This window comes from Sinohyriopsis cumingii, unplaced genomic scaffold, assembly GCF_028554795.1.
Source record: "Sinohyriopsis cumingii isolate HCF-2022 unplaced genomic scaffold, ASM2855479v2 utg000160l, whole genome shotgun sequence".
Classification (NCBI taxonomy): domain Eukaryota; kingdom Metazoa; phylum Mollusca; class Bivalvia; order Unionida; family Unionidae; genus Sinohyriopsis; species Sinohyriopsis cumingii.
The window spans coordinates 7,197,472-7,210,712 of record NW_028315873.1 but is presented as its reverse complement, the minus strand read 5'-3'; the positions used below and the strand labels follow the sequence as shown (position 1 = coordinate 7,210,712).

Sequence of the window (13,241 nt, the reverse complement as noted above, 5' to 3'; positions counted from 1 at the left end):
AAATATTAATTGCAATATTTGATAAGAATTAGGCATCAAATGGAATAAAAATTCCAGGCCTTGTTACAGCCATTACTCACTTGATTACAGCAGGTCTCATTACACTGATTACAGGCCTTGTTACAATACTCCAGGTGATTATGATTATTGACAAGATCTTTTAGGGCCTAGTCACAGTGATTGCTGACTTGATAACTACAGGCCTTTTTACAATGTTTACTGACCTAATTACCACATGCCATGTTACAGTGATTACTGATTATTTCCACTCTTGCCATAGTTAATAATAACTCGATTACTATAGATCTTGTCATAATGATTTCTGACTTGATTACTTTGAGTCTCATTATAGTGAATGAAAGTTATAAATTTTTCTCCTTAACTTACATGAGCTGAAGTTGCTCCCGAGAACTTTTGGTCTCGGATTTGCTTGGGTACAGTCAAGACTCTGGTATGGACCCCATCTTCTCCTGGTATGGACATTGGTCTGATGGAGTGCGTTTAATGCTGGATGGATGAAAACATAATACATTTTATTGCATTATACCTTGTGTAGCATTACGCGTTCCTTCCCATGGCCAGTGGCCTGATGGAATGCCTTTAATGTAGGATGAAAGTCCTCGATGGGTACTACAATCAGTCGGCCACTTGTCTGAAAATATTAATTGCAATATTTGATAAGAATTAGGCATCAAATGGAATAAAAATTCCAGGCCTTGTTACAGCCATTACTCACTTGATTACAGCAGGTCTCATTACACTGATTACAGGCCTTGTTACAATACTCCAGGTGATTATGATTATTGACAAGATCTTTTAGGGCCTAGTCACAGTGATTGCTGACTTGATATCTACAGGCCTTTTTACAATGTTTACTGACCTAATTACCACATGCCATGTTACAGTGATTACTGATTATTTCCACTCTTGCCATAGTTAATAATAACTCGATTACTATAGATCTTGTCATAATGATTTCTGACTTGATTACTTTGAGTCTCATTATAGTGAATGAAAGTTATAAATTTTTCTCCTTAACTTACATGAGCTGAAGTTGCTCCCGAGAACTTTTGGTCTCGGATTTGCTTGGGTACAGTCAAGACTCTGGTATGGACCCCATCTTCTCCTGGTAAGGGCATTGATCCATAACCCTTCTGCTGAACCTGTTAGTATAAGCAAATACAAGTAATGACTGCCAAGTTTTGTCATCTTTTTATGTTGGTATTCTATTGTTCTCAACCTTCTTTGTCTTCTTTTTTAATTAATAGATCAACAAATAAGACTACTTAAAGAGACAGTTTTGTTTGCTATTTTTAAATACTTTTAAAAATGGTGTATTATTATCATTGTCATTTTTTGCCACCTACAATGCAGTATATTTTATACTATTTTCATATCTGCATACCTTACCAATTATCAAGGTTGTTAGAATTATCTCTGATTTGCATCGGTAATTTTAGCATTTGGGTCTTTCAGCTTCCCATAGATTATTCTGTCTATGAGATTGTGTAGGTATAAAAGGAAGTCATCTCTACTGATCCAGTCTTATAATTATATGTGACTTCGATTCTTTTCTCCCATTTTCATATAAGTTTACTTGATTTTCCAGAACTAAACTTTATGTTGTATACAAAAATATTATGACAGTTAAATTATACTGATATAAATGAAATTCGTTTCAATTAACTTTACTATTTCCATTAGCAACTCCTGTGTGAATACATTAGGCATATATATATATATATATATATATATATATATATATATATATATATATATATATATATATATATATATATGCACATACACCTATACATACATAAATATTTTATACATTTCTTGAACTTCTGTATTTGATCCTATTTCCTTCACTATCCATAAATCATGATACAATTCCTCATACATCTTTATAGCTGTTTGTTATTTCTACTGCTTTAAATTATGCATTATTCTAATATAACTCTGGCTTTATCAATTCAGACCATATGTGTATTTATAGTCTATGTAAAATATATGTTTTCCTTCATTTATTGTTATATGATGTTAAACATACATTGACAATATATTGCTGGTTTCATGTACCTCTTCTATACCACACCGTAATTGTCATAGAGCGTATGATTTAATTGCAATTCACACACAATAGGGTGTCTGTGTGGTTTTATAGCACACCTTGCCCAGGTAACAAGGAAATTTCTGTATTACTGTGAAAACAATTCCATCCATAGTGTGAAATAAATGGACAAGGAAGGTTATCAAGCCATGACCAAACTTAATCTCTATTAATACAAATATTCTGTAGGTTTGTTCAAGTAATTGTTCTGTATACAGGTCAGTGTATCAAACTGTGAAACTGCTGAGGTGACTTGTAGGATGGATAAATCTCATGACACTTGAATTAGCATAATTTAGTCATATACTTTGTTACTCTGTGTTCATTTACAGGTTCCAGTTGCCAAGTGATTATGTTCAATATTTCTTACACTGTAAAACTCTTTAAAACATGGTTCCATCTGTGCTAAATGAACTTGAAGGCTGTGATTAATTTACTCATGAGAGCAGATTGTATATTAGACAACATATTAAATTGATTTAATTAAAAAGAATAAAGATATAAATGGTACTATTATAGATAAAAATGAATTTCTAATACATCATTATGAAGATGATAAAACATTAATTTTGAATGGATCGGAAAAAGCTCTTACAAATACAATGCACGCAAAGATATCAGGCCTTAATGTAAACAGAGAGAAAACAAGACTATTATAGGAAGCATGAAAAACAGCTACATCCATTTGTGTATAGAGAATCATTTATGCTGGGTAGTTTATAGTTTCACAATATGAAGCATTATCTTCTCTACAGATTTAAGTCACATAAAAAATATTAATTATGATCACTAATTAGATGACATCAATAGACTAATGACTCTGTGGTTGTAAATAGTTCTTATCCCCTATGGGAAAAAGATTGTGATAAAATCACTTTCCTTTTTTCAAATTAAATCAGATATTAATAAATTTACCAATTCCTCCAGATTGGTTCATTATAAAAATTAAATAGTTTAATCTACAAGAACTTGTGGAAAGAATCAGTTGACAAGATAAAATGAAAAATAAATAAAAGTTATGAAGAAGGGGGGCTTGCAATGATTGACTTTAAAAAATGTCATTTGTTCAATCAAAATTACAGAAGACAAGACTTATGTAGAAAAAGAATTGTAAGGTAGTCGTTGGGATGGCTACCAATGTACAGGGAATATGAAATTAAAATATAAAAAAAAAATGATTTGCATTATGACCGTGTCTTCGGTGGATGCTACAGCTACCTTCAGTAGTCAATACACTATTACAATTCAACATTTGCCACAATTTCGCTGGGTTGTTACTATTCTCTTCAACTGTGTTACAACAATAGTTAGATTTGCCGCAGAATTCCTCTGCACTTGATTTCTAACTTAAAAATTTACTTTTTAAAAAGAAGCATAATTCATACGGTATGTTTACTGCAAGCCAAGTACAATGCATTATTAGATAAATTGATTGATGTTATGTAAACATATTTATTAATATTTATTTGAATAAGATAAAATGAATTTGTTAGGCTTGTAAATGTTGATTCCAAATATAAACAAGACAACAAGTTTCAAAGTTTTAAATCATTGCTCAGCAATAGCTGTTGAGTTTAGGAAATAAGGAAACTTCATTTTAATTGTCATTAATACAGTATATAATCTATTTGCACAAGTGAATGTCACAACCTGTCTTAAATTTAACTTTAAACCAATGAAAGCGATGGGAAAATATACTTACTTTATGCTATAACTTAGCCAATTTCGCTGACGAATTGTTGCAGAAACCTACATCTTGAACTTTCCCATCCAGAAGACTGAATACGTTATTGACAAACACCTTCGTCACAGATTTATTTGTGGTCTTGTTGTTTACATATTTTTCCGTGCAGAACGATTCAAAAATGTCTCTGTCAACATCCTCCATTCTTAACACTCTAATGGAACTGATGCTCAGCCAGCAGCTCGTGTCTGTTTATATCGGTTAGCAAGGTCACGCAATTTCTCGAGAAAAAGCGCAACAACTCGGGATTCCGAATTGTTGCGTTATTCCAAGTTGGAGCCCAACAGATACAGCTGTAAGTTTGTATGGTATATGTTTTGTTTACAGTATTGTGAATCAGGCATCTTATTTTCTTATACAAAATGTTGTTTTTATTTTAATAATTATCATCATTGTTTAATTTGTCAACATGAAAACAAATGTCATCCACCCATTCCTAACTCGGTCCAATGAATAGCGGAGAACTCGCCCTGGGAGAACTCACCCCATGGTGGTCGGACAAGTCGCCCCACTTCGCCTGGAGGCGACGCCCCATGGATCATGTATAGTAATTCTGAGATACCGCCACATGGTTGTTAAGGCTTTATGTATCGTTGTTTTTCTTCAACTTAATAACTTATAAAATCTATAAAATGTGAACATTTTCCATTTGATCAACTCCTCTTCTGTACTTAACGAAACATAAGTGTTATCTGTCCCTTTTGCTCTGCTCGTCAAACCATTAGATTGCATTTCATTTGGAAAAATAGAGAGGGTGTAAGCATGATGTGATGCCTGCAGTTTTATATATGAAAGGGTTCCAACCTAATAACCTAAGTCATCCTGAGATGACTTTATTTTATGAGTGTTGGGTAATATGTAGAACTGAGGTGTACGTATGTTAAGAGGGAAAGTATAAATTCCTCATATATACAGAATTATTAATTTTAGCAATCTCATTAATGCATGTTGAAATTTTTTATTTAATTTTTATTGATGGGTCTTCGATAATATGTTTGTAGTATTTGTAATCATTTAATTGACGTTCAACTTCTTTAACATAATCATCTTGATTCATAATAATAATAGTGTTTGACTTATCATCCTTTTTAATCACTATACTGTCGTCATTCATTAGATTATATTAAGACTTACTTTCGTTCTTAGAAATATTACTATGATATTGCTTCCTATAATTACCAGTTAATATCTCTTTTGTGATTGTGTATATATAAAATTCTAAATATGAATCAAATAAAAGATTATTTAATTCTGTTATTAAAAGGTTATCTGGGTGACAAGTTTTGGGGTGACTTTTCCAACCACTCTGGGGCGAGTTCTCCAGATACGATAGAGTGAGTTCTCCCAGGGTGAGTTCTCCATGGGGTGAGTTCTCCGCATACCGGTCCTATTACTGACATTACCTTTACACCATCTATCACAGACACACACACACACGTGTTTTAGATTATGTACAATAATATAGTGGGAAAGTGATCTTGATTTTCCTTGTGATATTAACACAATATCAGATCTTCATTTAAAAATTAAAAATGGGAAAGGTCAAATTTTAAAATTGCGTTCTAGCAAGAGGTTACTACAGCTAAGTTTGATTTGACACATTGCTTACACCACAGGGGCTCATATTGTTGCTTACAAATGACCTGTCATACATGTACTATATAATAACTATTATATAATATATGTATGACAGATCAATTCTTAATAACTATTATATAGTACATGTATGACAGGTCAATTGTAAACAACGATATGAGCCCTTGTGCGGATGGTAAGTAAAATCCCTATTCTTTGCGCTTGTACCATTAAATCCTTCAGAACACTCACATTTTATATATTAATCCCTGTTCAAACAAAACACCTGTATATCCATTGACAGTTCGCCCTTTTTTCAAACTGTTGACACATGCGTAGAAGGCAGCATCAACCATGGCAAGAGTTATGCTTTTACTGTGTCTAGCGAGAACTATATCAGTAGGAATATATCAGTATTCATGTATAGTAAAACTACTAAGTCTTGACTCCAGACTTTTGTAAATGCATCATCTTAATTGTCAGACCACATATAAGCAGGGACATCAAGGTGGGGGGGGGGGGGCATTCCATCAAAAAATTTGCATGTGCTGTAAAATTGCTGTAGCCTATATACAAACCCATCAAGTTCCCCCCACCCCGAAAAATTTAAATGACGTCCCTGTATATAAGCTGTGTATCTTAGATGACCCAATAGCTTATGCAATAATGTGCATATTTCTTTTTAAATATCTGCTTTGAGAAATACATATACATATATTGCCATTCCTTCCAGACATTATGGATGAAGAACTGTGGCAGTTTCTTTGCAACAGGGGCATCAGTGAAGAAACTGTGAAGAAAATGGGAGAGGATAAGGTTTGTCATTTAAAATATCCTATAGTACATGATGGGGAAGAAAAATAATATGAAGAATTCACAGCAACAACACATTTGATGCAGAGATTCTACTAATGTACCCCATTCTCATGCACACAATTTTGCAGATTGTGTATATGTTCGCAGATGTCACAATATACACACATTTGTATTCACAAGGTGCCATGTGTTCACATAGATTTTTACCAGGGTTTGCAAATTTAGTGAGGTTTGTACAAATCATTTTCTTTCTTTATGTCCCACTGATGACAGCAAGAGCATGTTAATTTTGTCATGTCCATTTGATTATCCGACTGTGCATCTGAATATCTGTCTGCAGTTCTGTCTGTCCATCCCGAGGAGTTTGTCAGTAAGATTGTCCAAAACCCAAAACATAGTTTGATAATTTGTATCCATATGTAGATGAGCTCTTTAGATTTTCAGGCTTTACTCTTTATTTTGTTATGTCATCACTACTTGCAATGGTGGCATCTTCATTTGTCCAGTCTGTTCGTGCTTTCATTTGTCTTCCGAAGAAGCTAAAAGTTTAGCAAGGTTGTGTGAAAATCTTAGGCTATATCAAATTAAATCCAGCTAGCATATTTAATGATGTGATACGATTTTGGGACTGTTACCAATATGTGAATTATTTTCTCTTCTTTTTTTGCAAAACTTTCAACTTTTAAGGAATTATAAGTTTTTGCATTGTCAAAAACTTCATGAGGAAGATTAAGCAAAGGTCAGGCAAAGCCATTTGCGATCAGCAAACTAATTTTGGTTGGATTATTTGTCATTGACTTATATGTAGATGAGCTGATTATTTTGCTGGCTATGACTGGATTTTGCAATGTAATTCCCAGTGTTTTTCAGAATATAAGTCATTAAATTATACCTGTCTGTCCTTCCATCTTTGCATTGACCCATATTTTCATCTGTTCATCAGTCCCAGTTTCTAATTTAAATGCACTACTGGAAAAAATATGTATATATGTATTTAACAAAGATCATAATGATAACATTCAGCAACCTCAGGGTTTGCCCACATGGATAAATGTTGGATTAGCATTCAGTTTAATACGGTATATTTAATATTTCATGGAGCTAAACTGAAGGAGACAGTAATATCAGAGACACATTTTTGGGCTAAAGATGAACGTTTTATCAAGTGTCAGTGATTTTAAGTACTTAGAAAAAGACTGTAATAAACTTGCAGTTGATGGTGGTAGGTGTCTTTTTCACCTTTATTGTAATTTGATTATACTTCAAAATGTGTCCTTTCTGTTTTAAATTGCTTGGGACAATTTACTTTCTTTCAGAAATCTTTTAAGATGAAGAGTAAACGCTTTCTTATGTGCAGCAAAATCTTTTCTTTTTATGGATTGTCTTGGAACAATCCAAACATGCAGCGCACTGAGAACATTTTCAACTAATAAAGAGGTTAGATGTTAAGGTAACAGGCATGAAATGTTTGCACATAAATATGCTGTTGTTGTCAACACAAAGTTGTCTGACTTGAAGCAAAAGTTTCCATGGAAGACAGAACAAACACAAATAGGCTGTAGGCAAATGACCAGTGTGGAAAGGACCTATACTTACAAGTTGGTACAAGTGAGATTATTTTCTGTTTCCACACATTGGTTATACTAACTTATGAGTTTCTGGAAGTGAAGCTATTTTGCATTTCCTCAGATTATATTTGTATTATAGTTGTATTTACGAGTTTTGAGAAGTTATGCTGTCTTGCATTTCCATACATAAGTTATTTTTAGACATGTGATAAGTTATGTTATCTTGCATTTCCATTCATTGGTTACATTTATGAGGTTTGAGGAGTATTATGTTTACATACCTAAGTTATATTTTGGGTTTTGAGAAGCTAGGTTAGTGTCAGGCTTTACACTCCAAAGTATATATATACAATGTACAAATATATTACAGAACAAAACCAATATAGAACAGTTTTAATGATTTTGGATTTTTAAATTTATTTACTTTATTGTGCATTCTTTTCAAAGGTTTGTAGTTGGCTATATATCCTGTTTCTGTTCAGCATTTATCATGGTTTGGGGCATAACTTTACCATGGGGATTAGGCTTGAATGGGAACATGGAGCTTGTCAAGGTTTGGTGGGAATATGGACCTTACTGAGGTTCAGAGTCAAAATATCAAATTAAAATGGTTGATAAGTTTGGTAACATATTATCAAAGCCAAACAGATCTATATGAAAATCAGAACAATATATTAAACAATTTAAGAAGTCCATATACACCGAAAATGGTATTCATCTTCTACACACTTGCTACTTATTTTAAAGACATAGTTTGCAAACTCTGTTTAGTATGTCTTCCTCTTTCAATGCTTAAGCTGTGCTTAGAACATTGAAAACAATGCAAGTATTTCTTCTGAAAAATGCACTTTTGATTTGAAACAGTTTTGAATTTCCAGTAATGACTTGTCCTGTTTATAATATCTATCCATGCATAGCCATGCCATGAGAAAATAAGACATTTTTAACCTTATTGACTCCTGTGATTTTGCTGACATCATTTAAATTATTTAACATAATGTAACGTTGGAAAGGATATCTACTTGTATACGTATTTATAATTTTAGTCCAGTACTTTACATATTTGAACATATAAAGTGTACTCAGTGGGTGTTGACTGCATTCACCAACATTATTCACGGCGATATCTTTTACAAAATCTTTCAAATTCATATATACTGTTCATTTTCTAATACTACTTTAAGCTGGAAATATCATAATGAAATGTTTTTGATGAATCCTTCAGTGGATAAATTTACAAATCTAATGTCTAGTCAGAAGATAAGTCCTTATTACAAGTGTTTCAAAGTTTTTGTGTTTTGGTTCTAAATTGAGAAATCAGCTCTTGTAAAGGATTGATATCATCATATAGACAAGTATATTTTACACTGCTGTTATGATGCACACTGTGTTTATTAAAATTGATTTATTTTGTATTATGATATGGAGGACTTCTTTCTTTTCTTGTTTTACAAGTAGCTTATACATGTGTAGTTATTATAAAAATAGTCTGTATGTAAATGTTCCATTTTCTGGTGTGAATAAGATGATAACTTGGGTTCTTGGACTGGAACTTGTACACTTAAATTTGATTATGTTACATTATTTTGAATTCATAGATTTTAAAATATATTAAGGAATTATAGGGAATAACTTGCAGTGTAATTTTAATCAAAAGTAATTATCAGCCTTGATTGAGGGAAGAGTAGGTTTTGCTTACCTGATTATCGTCATATTTTTAAACGATTTTTACTTAAAATTGAATTTAAGGCCTAATCTTTTTTTACAAACTTAGAATATTCTGGAAGAGAACATATGAGCTGCATCCAGGTCATGTTATTGTGTCTTAGGTCAAGTGAAATTATATAAGTTTGTGGTAAACTAAATTATTCATTCATGTTCTAAGTTCCCATTGTGGAATCATTACATTTTGTGTTCAGTATAATTTTGGAAGAATCATTTATTTAAATTATTCATTGGAATTACAAAGTGCTCGCTGACTTTGGGCTAAAACACTATATTGTGATTATTGTAAATTCTGTTACAACTCTGGTCTTAATTTAAAGAACAGAAAAGAGTGAAAATCAACGTTTTTAAAAAATTAAACAAATAGTTTATTTCCATTAAATAAAAAGTAAAATTTTTAAAAAGAACTTAGTTTTGTGAATTAATTCCCAAATAGTCCTGAAATTGTTTACCATAAGTCCAAAAGTATTGAGTATTCCAAACAAATTCCAGTGGTGTTCTGAATGAACTCGTTTTTAAAGTGCTGATATGCCATTATCGAATGTGCTAACAGTTCTGATGTATCATAACAATATAATCCAAATTGTCCTTGAATGAATTGACAGTAATTCCAAAACAGTGATTTAGTCCAAAAATCAAAAAGCACATTGTAATTTCAGTGAATAATTTAAATGAATAAATCCTCTCAGATTAAAAACTGAACAGAACAGTAAGACTGATTCCATTTTGGATGTCACGGTATGAATAAGCAATTTTGAAGAAAACAACAGCATTAGCAAAAGCTATGACATGATGAACTTCGCAACAAATTCATAAATGTCTTGCTTCCAGAACATTCTTCATTTCTATTTAAACTATTTAGAAAATAAACCTTAAACTCAATGTATGCAACAATGTTTACCTCCAATTAATAATGATCCTAATGTATAATCTAAAATCATAGATAAATATTAGCTATGTAATATGTGGTATCCAGAATATCAAGACGCTAAAGCTCAATACCTGACCAAGGTCAATCACACAAATGATATATATAGCATGTAATCATGGAGAAATGTTAGCACACAATATAAATTAAATATACATAACAATTCATTGAAAGCCATTCTGGATTATATCATTAAGACTTAGTTCATAAACCCATTCAGAAATTCTGGTACATCATCATATTCAGTATTGGATTTCATTCGGAGCATTATATACTTTTGGACTTGTGTTAGAACTTTTAGAATTATTTGATATTTAATTCACAATACTATCAGTTCCTCTTGAATTTACACTTAGTAACTTATTGAAATAGATTTATCTGTTGGTAACTTATGGAAATAAATTTGTTTCTTTGATTTTTCTTTGTTGCTTCTTTCTGTTAGTTTGCAACCATAGAGTTGCATCTTCACTTACAGAGATTTTGTCTTTCAGCTTGACAGGTACGTTATTGAGGTTGCAGATGACATGACACTGACCAAATATCTGCCCCATATAGGTGACACGGTTGCTGAGTAGACATATGTAAAGAGTCCACTATTAAAGAAGTTGAGGTATCAAAGTCCTTATTTTTCCCTAATGGAACTTTCCCAAATGGATCGATAGAGGACTTGGATTTTGAAGTCAGAGATTTTTCTGAGGAAAAGACAGAATGCAAAGAAACTCGGCGAGATGTATGACAGGAAAGGGATGAATATCTTTAGGCTTTATCTTGCATCAAAGCAAAAGAATCCTCCACCACAGTATAAAAGCATCAAAGAGATGAGGCAAATACCTACTCTGGCTGAACCTGTAGATAAACCACTCATAGAGTTTATTTAACAAAACACAAGGACTCAGAATGCAAGAAAAGAATGAGACTGAACCCTTGACAAGTGTTCAAGATGATCATTTTGTCCATTCTGTATCTTCTTTTCTAGATGATTCAGAAACTGAGATTTTCTTTAAGAATACCAGTTCACCAAATATTGCTCGTGATATCGATGATACTCTGCCATATATTCCTCCACTCATTCCTGCTGAACCCTTGCAAATAGACATTCACAGAGGTGCCTTTGAATTTCAAGAACTTTGTAATTACTTTAAAGATCCCAGTATTTTAAATAGACATCTTATCGTCACCCGCATTTTGGCAAATGGAGAGAAAGAAAGAGCAAAATATACAGGGGGTGTTTTGAAGGATTTGTTTACTGAATTTTGGACGGCGTTTTATTGTAAGTGCACCGTTGGCAGAGATGTGAAGGTTCCAAGTCTGCGGCATGATTTTGGAATGGAACAATGGAAGGTAATTGGGCGTTTGCTTGCATATGGACGGCAAAATGTTGGATACTGGCCAATAAAACTTGCAAAGACATTCATGAAACACTGTCTCTTTCAAGATACTGATGTTACCAATAATGAGTTTTTAGAGGATTTTTATCAGTTTATCTCACTGCCAGATAGAGATGTTTTCGAGAAGGGATTCGCTGACTTCTCATCAGTTGGTCTCGAAGACTTGTTGGATGCTCTGGATGCCCATGAATGCCGTACTAAGGTCAGTGGGGAAAATTTTAAGGCTGTCCTTTTGAAAATAGCACATAAGGAGATGATTCAAATACCTATGTATGTATGTGACTGCTGGCGAGATATCCTGAACGGACTCTGCATCAGCACTGAAAATCTCAATGATCTTTACTCGACCCTGATTCCGAGTAACAGAAAAGTTGTACAGATGCTTCAGATTCCAGAATCTCTGAATGCCCAAACTAATGACGTTTCAAAATATCTGAAGAGGTACGTCAGAGAACTTGATTTGAAGGCTTTGTGTCTTTTCCTTCGTTTCTGCACAGGGTCTGACCTCATTACAGTGCCCAGTATAGCTGTAGAATTTGTCAGTATGACTGGCTTATCAAGAAGGCCAATAGGGCATACTCAAAAAGGCCAATAGGGCATACTTGCGGTTGTGTCCTTCAAAATGGTGATTGTTATGATACTTTTATGGAATTTAGATCTGAATTTGACAGTGTCCTAGAAAGTAACATCTGGATCATGGACATAGTTTAAGTTTTGTCACAATCAATGATCAGGATATTATGTTTGTCATTCTGACTAGTCTTATCACACACTAGGAGTAGGTTTCATAGCCTTTGCCCCCATCGGGTGGTGTTATGGAAGCTACTTTCTACACATATGTATAATAATAGATGGACATTGTTTGTAAAGATTTTGCATTCAGTTCAACATTTTTCCATATTGTTTATTGAGTCATGTAACTTGAAGAGTGTAAGGGTGGATCCATCTTGACAAGCACTACATCCACCTTTCAAAATTAGGACACTGTGTGTCACATGTAACATTTCATAGATTTTGGTCAAAGGTATTGTTGGAAGTTTATTTCTAAAATTCAGCTAATGTTAGAATCATGCAACAATATGATAGTATGCATTTGTGATAATACCAAACCCAAACTACTAAAGAAGGTCAATGTGTCATTTATTTCACATGTTACTTGCATAGTTTAAGAATTTTGCATTTAAGGTCAATTCGTGACCACATAGCTTTATATCTTCTATATTCATACTGTCACGCCTTTAAAAATGAAACATTCTGAGATGATGCATCTTGATGATTATTATACCCTCATAACATAAGGTAGGTCACTGTAATCCATATTGAATGCTTCGCAGACTTTGGTTCAGTTTTCCCATTTAACTGGTCTAAAATTGAAGTTTTTATG

At 32.9% G+C, this 13,241-nt stretch overlaps 1 long non-coding RNA gene across 1 annotated transcript; it reads left to right on the top strand.

Annotated features, from left to right (window-relative positions):
• Positions 1-5,121: 5,121 nt before the first annotated feature.
• On the top strand, positions 5,122-11,577 carry LOC149774709 (uncharacterized). Its single transcript, XR_016416726.1, has 3 exons — positions 5,122-5,222; positions 6,166-6,248; positions 10,961-11,577. It is a non-coding gene; the product is annotated as an uncharacterized LOC149774709 (long non-coding RNA).
• The last annotated feature ends 1,664 nt before the right edge of the window (positions 11,578-13,241 follow it).